This window comes from Pyrus communis, chromosome 14 (genome assembly GCF_963583255.1).
Source record: "Pyrus communis chromosome 14, drPyrComm1.1, whole genome shotgun sequence".
Classification (NCBI taxonomy): Eukaryota; Viridiplantae; Streptophyta; class Magnoliopsida; order Rosales; family Rosaceae; genus Pyrus; species Pyrus communis.
This window is the reverse complement of record NC_084816.1, coordinates 13,979,360-13,996,378: the sequence shown is the minus strand read 5'-3', so window position 1 is coordinate 13,996,378 and position 17,019 is coordinate 13,979,360. Positions and strand designations below refer to the sequence as shown.

Below are 17,019 nucleotides of genomic sequence, written 5' to 3'. Positions count from 1 at the left end.
ATATTTCCCTTAGGCTGGAAAAGCGTGTGCTTCTGTGTGGTTCTGGAGCATAAGCTGCTGAATTAGGCTAGATGAATAATCGACGTTGAGCATACAAAATTTCTGTGTAAGCGTCCTTTTTTTAGTATAAAATACTATACAACAGCTTATGGTCATGGAGAGGAGCCCGTAAGCATGTTCATTGTTCATGGCAGCTAGCCAGATGCAGTTTTAGGTGGATGGTGTGTATTTAGTTTCGGAGTCTAATTTCAGATTGCACACACCTGCTTTTAATTTGTGTTAAATTATGCATTTGATACTCTCAGTTCCTAGCATGAATTCAACGTCGTGTAAAGCTGGATATACAAAGTCTTCTGCTTCACCAAAATTGAGCGTCTGATGGATTTCTCAAGTGCTCAAAACTTAGAAGTATCCAAATGTTCTTATCCTGGTTGCCAGGGCAGAGGTTGAACCCCTCTCCTCTCTGTTCACATGGCTCGTCGGAAATTTCAAAGAATTAGAACCTCGTCAAGAAAAAGATTTTGAAGCGGAACTAAAAGTTTCTTGAGCAGAAAAAAACCATCTCCAAAGCAATTCTGGTTGAGCTCCTATGCAAATGGCTTGTTGTATCAGCTTTTGCTAATAACAGGCTCATGGATTCTCTCCTCCATCTTGCATAGCTGACAGAGGACTGCTTTTTAGTTTCATCACATTCGGATACTGCAGAAGATGCTGTTGTAGTGTTCTTCAAAATACAAATAATCTATATATAAAGCAAGATGAATCGTAAGTCAAGCGGCAAAGAAGCTAGAACTGACTAATGTCGCAAAATGAAGAGCAAGGAATTGAAGAAGACAGATGTTGATGTCGAAAATACGAACAAATGGGTTCTCGCCAAATCATGGAACCGGCGTCTGATTGGAATGTTGCCTCGAGCTGTTGGGTTTTCTGGCTGGATGTCAATAATGTCGCAGAAAAGGTTCCTGGATTACTAGGAAGAGAAGAGAAGTGGGAACTGAAACAATGTAGTGCCATGAGACCTATAAAACTCAGTTGTGGTCAAAATAATATATGCAAGCAGTCGAGAGCAAGTAATGTTTCTTATATTTCAATACACCGAAACATGGTAGAACTTTCTCACCTTTCAATGTAGCACCTCGGGTCCGCTATCAATGTCCATTCAAATCTACGGCAGTGCAATGATATGGTAGAGAAGGTACCGCAGGGGCGACCTGAGAACACATCAAGCGCAATACACAAACGCTACGTGTGATCTCAGGTCACTCCTGTGGAGCCCCTCTACCGCTTTGGCTTATCTCTGTACAACTTCCTTGCCTTGGTATGGTAATTTATAGCACAACTTAGAACTTAGTTGTGTACTATTTTCACTCCATTGTACTACATGTATCTTTCTAGTACAAATCTTCTTGTTTGACCATATACACGTTTATTTATTATATATTGGATTTAAATGTACTACAATGTCAATGTGGTACAGCTTGATTTTTTGAAATTGTTTCGTACAAATGCAGCTTTGTACTTTGCAAGCTTTGGAGGACCTTGCTGATTTGCAGACATCTAAATCTTATCCATTCTGGTTGTTCAAAATTGCTCTAGTAATCAAACGGACAAGATTTGTCCTTCTGATTTTCAAAATCCCTACTTCTATATATGAATTATGTAATAATTCACATTCATAACACAAGTCCCAAATACAAATGGGTGTCCATATCGACTAAAAATTATCTTCTGCGCATGAGTGACCTTGTTTGGACTATAACTTGTAATTCATACGAGTTCTACAACAAAGGTATATGTGCGTAAAAACTTTGGTTTTGGGGTTTAGTGTTCACTGAATTTACGAATTCGCATAGACCCCTATTATGTTTCAAATATAATGTGTCACAAGTCCGGTGCATCCGTATTTGACCACCAACTTATACGGGGTGCAAATTATGATTGGTGCCTAGATCCATCATATTAAGACGAGTGTTATATGTGTCCTTTTACTTACCATCAATGTTTCCCCAACTTTCTCACACACCTTTTTTTTATTGTTTCAAAATTGTGATGTAATTTTTGTTGGCGTGAGTCAATATACTTAGAATATGGATTTAATGTATGTTGGCGAGAGTCAATGTACTGCAGGAATTCAATGCATATTGGCGTGAGTCAATATATCTAGTATAGGAATTCAGTGTTCCGAGAATATGGATTCCATATCCCAGACATTCTTGTACTTTTATATATGTCTATTGTCCTCCTATTGAGAGAAATAAAAGACGAAAAAAAATTCAAAATCCTAAATCAACTTTTATCTTGCCGTTAGCGCAGGTTTCGACCAGTCTATTCCCTAACCCTAAACTCTCGTTGTGCAAATTACAGCTAACCAAACCCTTTCTAGCTGGTTTTGAAACCTAAAGCCAACCCAAACAAACTCACGCCGCCTTGTGTTTTCTAGGCAGTGCCGATCCAAATAAAAAAATACAAACGAGTCACGCCGCCTTTGATATTGATATATATGAGCAATCTTAAAATTAACTTAGATATTGATATGAACAATCTTAAAATTAACTTAGAGTTAATTGCGTTCATTAAGCAAACTTTTGAACATACTCATGTGAATAAATGAAGAGAGCTTCAAAATCACGGTGGGACCTTTGCCCTTCCCTACTAGTGACCTTAAGGTGGACTAGAGACATCCCTTAAGGGTAGGTAATGGAAAGAGAGAGAAAGGCAACATAGTATAAGGTGAAACACCTAAATGCTCTCAAAGGATGAGGTTTTGAGGATCTTGCAAAGGCTAGATAGCCTAAGAGATTGGGAGCTGTACTCGAATGCAGAAAATAACTGCCCTAGTCCATGCAATTAGTCTCTAATATGGGAAGATCCAAACATATGGTTGGCCCTATCAGAAATGATTGTTTCAAATAAAAGTGCACAAAGAAGGTGCAGTCTAGAGAAGCATCTTGAGCAACATACATGGTTATATCCACGAGTTGCTCTTGTGATGATTAATGTTTGGTACCATATTTCATACATGTAATGTAAGTGAAATGATGCAGACACATCTTCATTATGTGTCACTGGGCTTTGAGTTGGTTCTCTCACACGAAATTTCACCTTGGCGCTTTGAGATAGTGAGCAAGTTGAGAGATTCATGTCTTGAATGTATAGAGTGCATCCAGACATGTCCTGGGCGTAGAGAATGCATCCGGACGCATGCATTACTTGGCACAGCAAAGAATGCCATATATCGTCTGATATGTCATCTTAGAGAGAGAACTAAAATGTGACCTTATTATTATGGAGAATGTCGATCTTGGAGTAATTTATGTATGTGTTTCCATTACTCCAAGTAGCCCGATTACAGTTGAATGTGAGTTGTTAGGTGGGCGCCAAAAGGGCATCTATATTGAGAGATTCAGGTCGGGTATTGGCATAGGGATTGTAATAAGATTCGTATGATGATTCAGACAACTATATGTGCTTAAGTTGACCAAAGTAGTGGGTGTAATGAATGAATCCCTTCTTCATTACTATGTGAGCCACTGGATTTTAATCCAATATGTATAACATTTGGACTAAAGATAATGTCAAAAAGAAGATACTTGACAATTGCTACTTTAGAATACTCATATACGGCGGTCGGCAATCATTACTGCATGTCTGGAAAACAATCAAGTCTAATCGAACTAACATGAATGCTTAGAGAAGACAATTTGTTATTACACCACATTTAATATGGCTCATTAACTGGTCAGCGTTCATGTAAAATACGAGAACATGAGTACATATAACGCTTGTGGGACAAAGACATTGCTTTCTTAAGGATTAAGAATGTCTTGTTGGTGTTTTGTGACAAACATTCTGGGTATAAGCGATATGCTTTTGGGTGAACGTTTTTGACAACTATGAGAATAGGTTATTGATTTTCGTTCGCATGTTGTATACGGTTTCACTAGGTCGCGCCACAATACGCCCTTGTGAATATGAGAACGAGAGGATGATGATAGTGTTGTGAACTTGAGGACACCACTTCTATTTGGGTGAGAGATGATAATTTTATAAGAAAACTAATGAAAATGGTTTGAAAACTTTGAGTTTTAACGATAATGACAAAATAAGGGGTAAAATGAATAGTACCAAGATTGACTTTTTAGTGTAAAAATGTGATTTTTCATTAAAGTGAATAGTATTGGAAGATTTTCGTTAAAGTTTTTTAACTTTATTGGACGTAGTAAAACAATATAATCCACCAAAATAAGATGTGGATTATAAAAATATCTATTTGGTTAAATCTTTATTTAACAATGAAAGGATATGGAATATTCTTTGCATAGTGGACTTGGCTTAAGCGTCCTTTAGCTGGGCTAGATGCATCGGAATACAAAAATGGTAGCGTTCGTGCTGGCAAATAAAGAAGACTCGTAAGAACGAGACGTTGGTACAAAATTCATCAATCTCGCTAGGTAAAACCCTAAACAATTTTGTTATTATTTGCACAAATTTCTTCCAGAAACAATGGAAAAACGATGAGGAATTTAGATTGCTTGATTTGTTTTGTAAATTTTTTATTATATGGATTTAATTGATTGCTTCTTTTTGTTGGTTAGATTGATCTCTTGTACTTGTTCAATTAATACCAATACTAATGCAATCAGTTGCTGACGACCATAAGAAGATATAAAGCGTTAGAGTATTTCTAAAGAAGATATTAAAATGTTCACATAAGCTATAACAGTAAAAAAAGATCACACTAATGTTCTTCAACTGAAATGTTAAATCCTATGTGACGTTAACATAAATTGGCAGCAAGAGAGTTGTTGTCAAATTGTAACATCCCACTTCGCCCAGGGGAGTGGATCCTCTAAGCCTTTTATGTATATTCTCAGCTCTACCTAGCACGAGGCCTTTTGGGAGCTTACTGGCTTCGAGTTCCAAGGGAACTTTGAAGTTAAGCGAGTAGTGCGCGAGAGCATTCCTATGATGGGTGACCCACTGTGAAGTTCTCGTGTGAGTTTCTAGAAACAAAACCATGAGGGTGTGGTAAGGGTCCAAAAAGGACAATATGGGTCCAAAAAGGACAATATCGTGCTACGGTGAAGTTGCGCTCGGCAAGTGGTCCTATCCGGGTAGGGATGTGACACAAATTTGACAGCAGCTTCAAAATTAATTATTAATGTTTTTATTGGTTTAATCATCATTGTAATTAATGTTGTTGATCCGTTTCTCTTTTATTCAATCGAGATAAATAAACGGTTCCTTCTTGTTAAAAAGAAATGGTGAACGGTCCGAAATTCACAATTATTAAATGCCTTTTATTAAGTTTTTATTAATTTATTAATTTATTTTATAATATAATAAAATAATAATTTAATTTGACATATCGGGTAAACAATAAAACTTGAGAAGATGTCAAACTGCTACATAGGCTGTCAAATTTAAATTTTATGTTCAAAATTTAACATCTCTGGAGATGCTCTTAGAGATCATTTATTTGACATGCATGTGACCAACTCTTTGCTGAGGATACATTGTTCCCACTTCGATCAGTTTCAGTCCCGATGATACTATTATAACTTATTTGTTCAATCCTTGTATATATTTTAATTTTTATAGATTCAATTCTCACCCCCCGCTTCATGGACATATTTATTTAGATTCAAAAACAACATTTTTTTAGGTTTTAAAAAACCAAACTGAATCGGAAAAATCAAACCAAAATTAAATCGAACATAAGAAACCAAACTGAACCAAGCAGTATTTTCAATTCAGTTTTCGGTTTTGGCAAAAAAATCGAACATAAGAAAATTGGATTTAATTTAGACAGTTAGATCTTTTTTTACTGTTATATTTGATCATATTCAATCTCAATCTTTAAATTAATGTATTTATAAGTTATATTTTACAATAAGAAGTTGAATGTGAACCTTGTATCAACCACCAACCCAATTGTTACAGCTATCGAAGTACAAAATAGGCTTTGGGATGCGATAAGGTGGCAGACAAAGCTGTCAGGTCACCCACTGCAGCTTTGCCGTGTGCGGGAAAGTGGAGCGCGATTCCTGGGAGTGTTCACCTCCAGCGTGGGGACATGCCGCTCACCTGGCTTAATTTTTGGGCTAAATCTGCTTAAATTTTAGCCTAATTGTTGGAATAGATTTGGGGTTTTAAAACTGAAAATGTAGGGATTTTTTTTTTTTTTTTTTGGAACAAAAAATATTATTTCCAGGTGAGTGGAGTGGGTTTACTGTACAATAAATTAGTAATGATACGATTCAAATTTGTATTTTTCGAGAATAGAAATACCATTAAATCGTAGAATTAAGCGACAACTGAAAATGTAGATTTTAACTCAACCTTTAGAGATGATCTTAAGGGACATTACAAAAGTTACAATGAATTGTCCATGTTGTGAAAAGTTGAAGGACGGGAATCAAATTCGACCATGATTGAGGAACCAATTCTCCAATTATAACCGAGTTGCCACCGAATTGATCTTGAATCAAACACCCACCCACTCTTCGACGCTAGTAAACTATCTTTTGCTGGGTAAGCAATCCTATTTGGTTTTGCTCATTTCTTTTGTTTTTAGGGTACTTCAGCAAATCCAGTAGCTTTGGTATTTTTGTCTATTTATTTGCTATAAATTTTTTGTATGGCGCTTTACATTTTCCTGTAATCTTTCATTTATCTCCTAGAAGTTGAATTCAGGTTTGAATTTGGGTTTAGGGTTTGGGGTTTAAGGTTTAGGGTTTAGGGTTTAAGCTGATGCGAGTGATAGTATTTATGCTGTGGGTTTTGGGTCTTAAGCTAATGAAAACGATTGTGTTGTTCTTGTAGCGGCGGTGGCAAATGGGGGAAGGGGGAAAATACAGTTGGTGATTCTCCAGTCGAAACATCATTGGAGAGGGTAGAGGCCTTGCTGGAGGTACCCAACTCCCTTTTCCAAAGTGTTCTGATTGTGCACTGAGATGTTTATTAGAGATATATATCCTTCTTTTATGATAAAAATTTGTAGTTTGAGATGGTTTTCTATGTGTGGCAGGCTGCTAGGTACGATGACATGGATGATCTTAAAAGCTTAGAATCTGCTGGTCTTTCTCTTGATTCTAAAGGATCTCCACGGCCGAATAGGTTATTCATACTTTCGTTCTACCACATTTATAATTCTATTGCTGGTTTAAGGAATTAGTTTGCGCTAGGATTAACAGATTCAACATGCGATGACACTTTGTGGATTCATCTGGTTCTTTTTAATGAGCATGCATTTTTTATTTTTCTTTTGTTTGTTTGCTTTCCTGGGAATAATCACTTGTATCCCATGTAATAATGTTGGAACTTGGACCGGATCAAATCACCCATCCAGAGGCCTTGCTTTCGCACGACTAGCTGTGGATAGTGGCCCTTTCTTTCTTCCTTTCTTAATTCTTGTACTAGTTGGTCTCCATAAGGTTGATACTGTAACGAACAGAGCAATGATTTGCCATCAGGAGTGCTTCAGGAAAATCTGAAAAATATTTCTGTGGTTAAGAATTTTGAGATTCAGCGGGTAAGGTCACTTTTATATACCCTCGGAGTCAGAGGTTTGATAAATTTGATAACAATCTGTGAATTTTGTGAAGAAGGTAGAGAAGTTGAAGAGATGCAGGAGTGGTATTGGAAGAATAGGGATCTCAAAACCTAATTTACCTTGGAAGTGAAGAATTAGGTTTTCCATTTCATCAGAAAGTAGTTAGGTGTTAGGATATTTGAGGAGATGAGGGTTGAAGAGGTGGATTATTTGATAGTGTTATTTTTATTGTGTAATCTGCTTATATCGATTCAGTCTTGTTTTCAAAGAAAGGGGATGATCCCTCTACTCTTTCTTAACTGTCGGTGAATCAGTAACACCTCCTGAACGGTAGATTCCAAAGTCCACGGACAACACAAAAAGCTAGAATTTTAAGTCATCTTTTTGGTGCAATGTTGCATTAGTTATGGGATGTGTCCTTCCCTCCTTATTCCTCTTTGCAGTTTCCGTCCCCTTCGGTTCATTTTTGTTTCTTCATTAACAGGACTTTAACTGACATTTGACATGTGGCAGTGAATATTCCTTTGTTTCTTGGATAAGTGGCTTTACTTTTGGCTTTGGCTGAGATTTTTAGAATCGGGTTGATTATTGGTGTATCATGTATGTGTTAGTTATTTTGAAATATATCATATACTGAGCTAGATTTTGTGCTTATTGATAGGAGCATTTTTATGTGACTTAATTGGCTTGTTCTCATGCATTTATGTTGTTTTTCCTTAGTTAGTTTAGTGTTTAAAGTCATTTTCGTGCAATTTCAGGTTTTAGTGTCAAAGTATGCAAAAAGAAGCAATTTGGAGCATTCTAGAGCATTTTTGGGCCAAGATTGGATAGTGCAAGCATGGAGGCATGAGGATGGACGAATTTGAAGGCTTGAATTCAGTTAGGGAGCTGCAAGGGGGCCTAAAAACCTTATTTCTAGAAGGCTTTATCTATTCACACATGGTGCCTAATTTCTGTATTGGAAGAACAAGCCGTCCTAGCTTGTCACTAGCCGTCCTAGCTTGTCTCCTAGCCGTCCTAGCTTGTCACTAGCCGTCCTAGCTTGTCACTAGCCGTCCTAGCTTGTCTCCTAGCCGTCCTAGCTTATCTCCTAGCCGTCCTAGCTTGTCTCCTAGCCATCCTAGCTTGTCACTAGCCGTCCTAGCTTGTCTCCTAGCCGTCCTACCTTGTCTCCTAGCCGTCCTACCTTGTCTCCTAGTCGTCCTAGCTTGTCACTAGCCGTCCTAGCTTGTCACTAGCCGTCCTAGCTTGTCTCCTAGCCGTCCTACCTTGTCTCCTAGCCTTCCTAGCTTGTCACTAGCCGTCCTACCTTGTCCAAGCTACACACATATATCCTTTAAGTGTTTCAAAACCTTTCCTAGCCCTATAAATAAGGGTTTGCAGCAAGGCACTAGGGGGATCACTCATTCATTCAATTTTTGTCCATTCATCTATCCTTCATCCAATTCCATAATCCCTGATCCTAAAACACATCCCAACCATCCCATCCACCTTTGTGCCGTAGCAAGGAGAAAGAAGGAAAGACTCTTGGATGCTCAAGCTTCGTCGTTGGTGCATTCTAGGTGTAATTCGTTTTATGATTTCAATGTTTAATTTATTTTCCTTTCATTTTGCTATGAACATGAGTGGCTAAACCCCTATTGGTTAGGGGTGATTTCGAAGCCATAACTATGTGTGCAAGTTGATTTGATAAATTCCAGTTATGAGTTCTTGAATCGTGAATGCAATTGGCTTAACTGTGCGAGTAATAACGTATTTGTGTTTGTTAATTAGGGGTCGACACTTAATTGGCTTGCATGAATATGATGCTAGAATATAAGTTTGTTTCACATAATTGTCACACACTTATATGCACAAGTAGTGAAGATTGCTAGTCACAATCGCGTTAAGTTCAATTCCTAGCATAAGTGTCATGATGTCATAGTCACAAGTGCTTTGTTAATGCTTATAGTTTTCATTGAACGTAATGATCTTTGATTGTATCTTTATTATGATGTCATGTAAGGAACTTTTGAAGAATGCTTTGGGTTGTCGTATGATGTCATCCAATTCAATAACACAAGGAAAACTTGAGAATTAACTAGTGATGTCACGGTTAATTTGGGGCATTGTCATTCATAATTCTATGAAGGAATAACTGGAAATCGAGTCATTTGCATACTTGTCATGTGTGGAGAAGGAACCCCTAACTAGTCCATCATCCATTAAAAACCCCAAAAACGTTTCAAAATCAGTTTTACTTTGCAATCTGTTTTCTCAACTTTAATTTCGTCCAAATCAAATCCCCCTTTACTTTGAAGTCTCAATTTAGTTAGAAATTGTTTTGGTTCATGTTTTTAAGTGTTTTGAGTCAAGTTTTCAACCAATTTCGTCCAAATTAGTGTAGGTGCTCAAAACTGCCCAGAAAGTGGTTTTTAGGCAGTTTTGAGTCTTCTAGTTGCTGTTTTGAGTTTTTGTTTTGTTTTAGTGTTTTAACTTTGGTTTCTCATTCTTTGAGTCCAAATTAGTGTTTTTAACTTTGTTTTGGAGTTCTTAGGTCAGTTTTCAAGAGTTTAGCAATCCCTCCTAATCCCCGGTTTTGAACGATCCCTACTTACATACTTTGCTACAATTGTCAGAAGAGGGTTTAATTTGTGTGCTTAATATATTTTGCATCAAATTTTTGGCGCCGTTGCCGGGGATTAGCAACTTTGCTAAATCCCTTGGATTGTTTTTGTTTCATTTATTTCACTTTGTTTCTGATTTTGTTTTAGTTTCTGACCTATTTTTGTTTCTTGTTTTTTTTTAGGTACTAGTGCATGACGCGGAGTTCTCAAACTGTGCATGCACATATCTTAGACTTTAACGACGATTTTGAACGTGATTTGAGAAGAAAGAGGAGGCATCCCAAACATAGTGAACCTAGTTCAAGTTCAGAGGCCGAATCTGAGTTTGAAGAAGTGGAAGAAGAAGTTATGGCAGCGGACAATCGGACCATTAAAGAGCTTTCGGCCTCAGGGTTGGCCAATGCCGCACCATTATGCATTCAATACCCCGCGGCTGCCCAAGGCAAGACCGATGAATTCGAGTTGAAGTCAAGCTTGTTGCACCACATTCCTAAATACCATGGGCTTTCCATGGAAGATCCAAACAAGCATCTTAAAGAGTTTGAAGTAGTTTGTTCAAGCATGACTCCCGTCAATGTTGACGGAAGTATTTTGAAGATGAAAGCTTTTCCGTTCTCTTTAATGGATAAAGCTAAGGATTGGTTATATGAGTTGGCTCCTGGCACTGTCACTTCATGGGAGAGTATGAAAAGAGCGTTTTTGGAGAAGTTTTTCCCAACTTCTCGCATCATTCTTCTTCGTAAAAAAATAAGTGGAATTCAACAAGATGAAGGTGAGTCTTTTCCTGCATACTATGAACGTTTTAAATCACTTGTTGCTTCTTGTCCACAACATCAGATGAAGGAGGAGCTACTTTTGCAATACTTCTACGAGGGCCTCCTACCATTAGAACGTCAAATGCTCGATGCCTCGGCAGGTGGAGCATTAGTGGACAAAACACCTATGGCTGCCAAGACCTTGATTTCTAATCGAGCGTTGAACGATCAACAATACGAAGGAGTAGGCCAAAGAGGACCCCCACGGCAACATGTTCATGAGGTAAGTTCTACTTCCGACATTAATTCACAATTGGCTAATCTTACTTCTATTGTGTCTCAGTTGGCCGAGGGCATGAAGATGCAAGGACCAATTGTATGTGGCGTATGTTCTATGCATGGACATGCCTCTGAAAAATGTCCACAGTTGATTGAAAATGGTGGATGGGAAAGCGCCAATGCAATTGGGTTTCAAGGCCAAAACCAACCAAGGAACGATCCTTATTCCAACACATATAATCCCGGTTGGAGAGACCACCCAAATTTCAAATGGAGGGAGCCCCAACAATCTCAAAACCAAGGAGGCTTTAGGCAACAACCCCCTGGGTTCTTTCCCAAAACCTACGGCCCACCCCAAAATCAAGCCCAATCCGGCCCAAGTGCCTCAGGTACGTCCCTTGACAATGATGCACTTCTTAAGATACTAACTAAGTTGTCTAATGGGCAGGACGATCAAGCTAAGGCTATGCAAAACCAAGACAAAAGGGTGGATCAATTGGAGAAACAAATGGGGCAAATTGCTGAGTTTATGGGGCAGTTTCGTGAACAAGGAAAGCTCCCTAGTTCCACCGTTCCAAATCCAAAGGGAAGCTTCGAAAGTGCAAAGGCCATAACCTTGAGAAGTGGAGAAGAGATTGGGGCAGATCCTACACCATCACAATCAGGTCCCAAAGGTGATGAAAACTTGCAAATTGAAGAGGAAGAATCAAGCAAACCCACGGCAAAGGTGGGAGAGTCTTTGCCGCAAGTTCCTAGTGCCCCAAAACTGTCTAATTCGGCCAAAAAGGGTAAGAATGTGTCAAATTCAGTTTCTACTAATGCTTTTCCTTCGAATGCTCCTTTTCCTAGTAGGTTTATGCAAACAAGGAAGGAAGAAGCTGAAAAGGACATCCTTGAGACATTTAGGAAAGTTCAAGTGAACATACCCTTGTTGGATGCAATCAAGCAAGTCCCTAGATACGCCAAGTTTTTGAAGGAGTTGTGCACCACTAGGAAGAGGATGTCGACCAAGGAAGTGGTAAAAGTAGGTGAGAATGTGTCCGCCATCTTGCAACGCAAACTACCTCCCAAATGCAAAGATCCGGGTAGTTTCACCATTCCTTGTGTCATAGGTAACACTAGATTTGAATCTGCTATGCTTGACTTAGGTGCTTCTATAAATGTTATGCCATATTCCATATATGCATCTATGAACCTAGGAGCATTGAAAAAGGATGGTGTTATCATACAATTGGCCGATAGATCTAATGCCTATCCAAAGGGAGTTTTGGAAGATGTTTTGGTGCAGGTTAATCATTTGATCTTTCCGGCGGATTTCTATGTCCTTGAGATGGATGAATCGGATCATGCAACCTCGCTGCCCATTCTACTTGGAAGGCCATTCATGAAAACGGCCCGGACTAAGATTGACGTGTTTAATGGAACTTTGTCCATGGAATTTGATGGGGAAGTTGTTAATTTCAATCTTTCCGATTCTATTAAGTATCCTAGTGAAGATCATTCATGTTTCTCTATTGATACTGTTGACTCTTTGGCGCAGGGATACCTTGAAGATTTGAATGATTATATGCTTGAAAAAGTCATTACAAGTGGTGTAGAAGTCAAAACCAAGGGAGCAACATCCATGCAACCCCACGGCACAAATACACTATCCTATGCCGTGCCTCCTAGTGAGGATTTTCTTGAAGTAGTTGCTGCCCTTGAGTCATCACCAATACATGATGGTAAGTTTCCTAACAAAGAGTCCATTCCCATTTCGACTAACAAGTTGCTTCCATCCATAATTCAGGCACCTATCCTTGAACTCAAACCTTTGCCAAGCCATTTGAAGTACATTTTCTTGGGAAAAAATGAGACACTGCCTGCCATCATATCATCATCCCTCACGGCACAAGAGGAGGAAAAACTCATGCATGTGTTGAAGGAGTACAAATCTGCCCTAGGATGGACATTGGCCGATATCAAAGGTATAAGCCCCACAACTTGTATGCATCACATATTTCTTGAGGAGGGGACCAAACCAACTAGAGAGGCTCAACGCCGTCTTAACCCTCCAATGATGGAAGTTGTGAAAAAAGAGATAATCAAACTTCTTGATTGTGGAGTCATTTATCCTATCTCCGATAGTCGTTGGGTTTCACCTATCCAATGTGTGCCTAAGAAATCCGGAGTGACGGTTGTGGAGAATGCCGAGAATGAGCTTGTACCCATGAGAATCCAAACCGGTTGGCGTGTATGCATCGATTATAGGAAGATAAATGCCACCACAAGGAAGGACCACTTCCCATTGCCGTTCCTAGATCAAATGTTGGAAAGGTTAGCGGGTCATTCTTTTTATTGCTTTCTTGATGGATATTCAGGTTATAATCAAATTGTCATTGCCCCGGATGATCAAGAAAAGACCACTTTTACTTGTCCCTTTGGAACATTTGCATATCGACGCATGCCATTTGGTTTGTGCAATGCCCCTGCCACGTTTCAAAGGTGTATGGTAAGCATATTTTCTGATTATGTTGAAAGGATTATTGAAATATTCATGGATGACTTTAGTGTTTTTGGTGATTCTTTTGATAAATGCTTGGATAATCTCACGTTAATCTTGAAACGTTGTGTTGAAACAAACCTTGTTTTAAATTGGGAAAAATGCCATTTTATGGTTAAACAAGGTATTGTTTTGGGTCATATAATCTCTGAAAAAGGAATTGAAGTTGATAAGTCTAAAGTAGATCTTGTACGCTACTTACCCTCTCCTACTTCGGTTAGAGAGGTTCGTTCTTTTCTTGGTCATGCAGGATTCTATAGACGATTTATCAAGGACTTTTCCAAGATTGCACAACCCCTATGCCGCCTCCTCCAAAAAGATGTGTCTTTTGAGTTCAACGAGGCATGCGAGAAGTCATTCAAGCATCTCAAAGAGCTCCTAACCACGGCACCCATCATAACTCCCCCGGATTGGTCCATTCCATTTGAATTGATGTGTGATGCCTCGGATTATGCACTTGGGGCTATTTTGGGTCAAAGGAAAAATAAACAGTCACATGTTATTTATTATGCTCCCCGCACTTTAAATGATGCTCAATTGAATTATTCTACAACCGAAAAAGAACTTTTGGCGGTTGTATTTGCTTTAGATAAGTTTAGATCATATCTTATTGGCACTAAAGTAATTGTTTTCACTGACCATGCAGCCTTGAAGTATCTTTTCACCAAAAAGGAGGCCAAACCAAGGCTCATTCGTTGGATGCTCCTACTTCAAGAGTTCGATATTGAAATTAGGGACAAGAAAGGTTGTGAAAACGTGGTGGCTGACCACTTGAGTAGATTGGTGCGTGAAGAAGAGTCCCTCCCCATTTCTGAGATGTTTCCGGATGAACAACTTCTGTCCATTGAGGTAAGTACCCCTTGGTATGCCGATTTGGTCAATTTCTTGGTGACTAAGCAAGTTCCTAACACCCTAAGCAAGGTCCAACGTGATAAATTGATACATGATGCAAGATTTTATGTGTGGGATGATCCATATCTATGGAAATATTGCCCAGATCAGATTATTAGAAGATGTGTGCCAACTTCTGATTTTAACTCAATTCTAGCATTTTGTCATTCTTATGCATGTGGAGGCCATTTTGGTACCCAAAGGACAGCTCGTAAAGTGTTAGAATCTGGTTTTTATTGGCCTACATTGTTCAAAGATGCTAGAATGTTTTGCTTAACATGTGATAGATGTCAAAGAACAGGTTCTATTGGTGCAAAAGACCAAATGCCGCAAACACCCATCTTCAATGTTGAAATCTTTGATGTTTGGGGTATTGATTTCATGGGTCCTTTTCCTTCTTCATTTGGTTTCACTTATATTTTGCTTGCGGTTGATTATGTTTCTAAATGGGTAGAAGCAAAAGCTACCCGTACTAACGATTCTAGAGTGGTTTCAGATTTCATCAAGACTAACATTTTCTCTAGATTTGGGATGCCGCGGGTATTTATAAGTGATGGAGGTTCACATTTCTGCAATAGGACCATTGAGGCACTCTTCAAGAAGTACAATGTCAAGCATAAGGTTTCAACACCTTATCACCCACAAACAAGTGGCCAAGCCGAAGTATCAAATAGAGAGGTCAAGCAAATCTTGGAGAAGACCGTGGGGCCTAACCGGAAGGATTGGAGCATGCGTTTAGACGATGCACTATGGGCATATCGCACTGCCTACAAAACACCCCTAGGGATGTCTCCATTTCGGCTAGTTTATGGAAAACCTTGTCACTTACCCGTGGAGCTAGAGCATAAGGCACATTGGGCCATCAAAACGTTCAATTTGGACTTAGATGCTGCTGGAATGCATCGGAAGCTCCAATTGAATGAGCTTGAGGAACTAAGGAATGAAGCCTACGAGAATGCCCGCATTTACAAGGAAAAGATGAAGGCGTTTCATGACAAGATGATTAGGGGCAAAACCTTCACAATTGGGCAGAAAGTTTTACTTTTTAATTCTCGTTTACGTTTATTTCCCGGAAAGTTACGTTCTAAATGGATTGGACCTTTTGTTGTTACTAATGTTTTCCCACATGGTGCAGTTCAAGTCCAAAGCTTAAGGAATGGGGTGGAATTCAAGGTCAACGGACATAGATTGAAGCCATACTATGAGAATGCCATGGGGCAGGTTGTGGAGGAGATCTCACTCCATGCCGTGGGCACCAATGGTGCCTGAACGTGTTCTTCGTCCGGCTGCAAGACGTTAAAGAAAGCGCTACTTGGGAGGCAACCCATGCCATTCAACAAAGGAAGACCTAGAAAGCACTCCAATTCCAGATTTGCGTTCCTAAACCCTTCTCTTTGTTGATTCCTTCTAATCTGCCTATTTAGTTGTTTTACTTGTTGTTTGTGTGTTTCTTTGTGTGATTCTATGCTTAAAACATTGAGGACAATGTTTGATTTAAGTGTGGGGGGGTAACTAAGTGTTTTTCATTCAAATTCGTGGGATTTTATCACCCATTATTTCAAAACTTGTTCCTTGCTGTTTTTAAGTGTTTTTAAGCAGTTTTGGTGTGTTTTAGTATGTTTTGAAGTAAAAATCCGAAAATCAAAGAAAAATTTGAAAAATTTGTTTTAAAAAACCCAAAAAAGAGTTGTTTTTGTGTGTTTGTTTGTGTCTTAGGGTACCTTCCAACACAATGATGAGGATTTGGTTTTTAAATACATGGCTGTTAAAGAGAGTGATTAACATGGATGAAAGTTTGATTTACTCTATGTTTATGCTTGGTTGTGGTTATAACTTATGAATTCACATGCAATCATAAAAAATAAAAATAAAAATAAAAATAAAAAATCAGTTTTTGTAACATGCTTGAAGGAAGGAACTCAAATTAACGCTACAACCTTGTGAAACTTGAACCTAAACGTTTATTTGGAGAGTTCAAATCTGTGCATTCTTTGTTTTCTAAAATCGTTGCATGATCTCATTATTCTTTGCTTGGTTGCTACTTAGAAGACGTTTCATCATTTAGTTCCAAACACTAGAAGTCATGCCCATTTCATTCAAAGCATGGTATTGATTAGCATAACACATATTCAAGATGAAGTTGTGTAGTGACCACCACTTTAGCCAAAAAGCCGTGTGCCCTACTCCATTATATGTTTAGGTGTTAACCCCATTGAGCCTTGTTTAGCCTTTTCTTTGTTAACCCACATTACCCTCACCTAGCCTAGATTAGGACTATCCATACCCTCGTTCTTAAAGTATAGTAAGCATGATTCAAATGGAATTCCTTTATGACAGAAACCAAGTGTGGGGGAAGTTTTTATTTTGAGAATTATGTGCCATAAGCACGGG

General features: G+C 38.7%; 2 long non-coding RNA genes across 2 annotated transcripts; one reads left to right on the top strand and one right to left on the bottom strand.

The window, feature by feature from the left end:
• Nucleotides 1-85: 85 nt before the first annotated feature.
• LOC137714716 (uncharacterized) lies at nucleotides 86-1,398 on the bottom strand. The gene is made up of 3 exons (XR_011065440.1): nucleotides 1,121-1,398; nucleotides 861-1,019; nucleotides 86-742 (listed from the first exon to the last, which is right to left on the bottom strand). It is a non-coding gene; the product is annotated as an uncharacterized lncRNA (long non-coding RNA).
• Nucleotides 1,399-6,396: 4,998 nt separating this feature from the next.
• On the top strand, nucleotides 6,397-9,900 carry LOC137714714 (uncharacterized). The gene is made up of 4 exons (XR_011065436.1): nucleotides 6,397-6,534; nucleotides 6,826-6,913; nucleotides 7,031-7,119; nucleotides 8,314-9,900. It is a non-coding gene; the product is annotated as an uncharacterized lncRNA (long non-coding RNA).
• The last annotated feature ends 7,119 nt before the right edge of the window (nucleotides 9,901-17,019 follow it).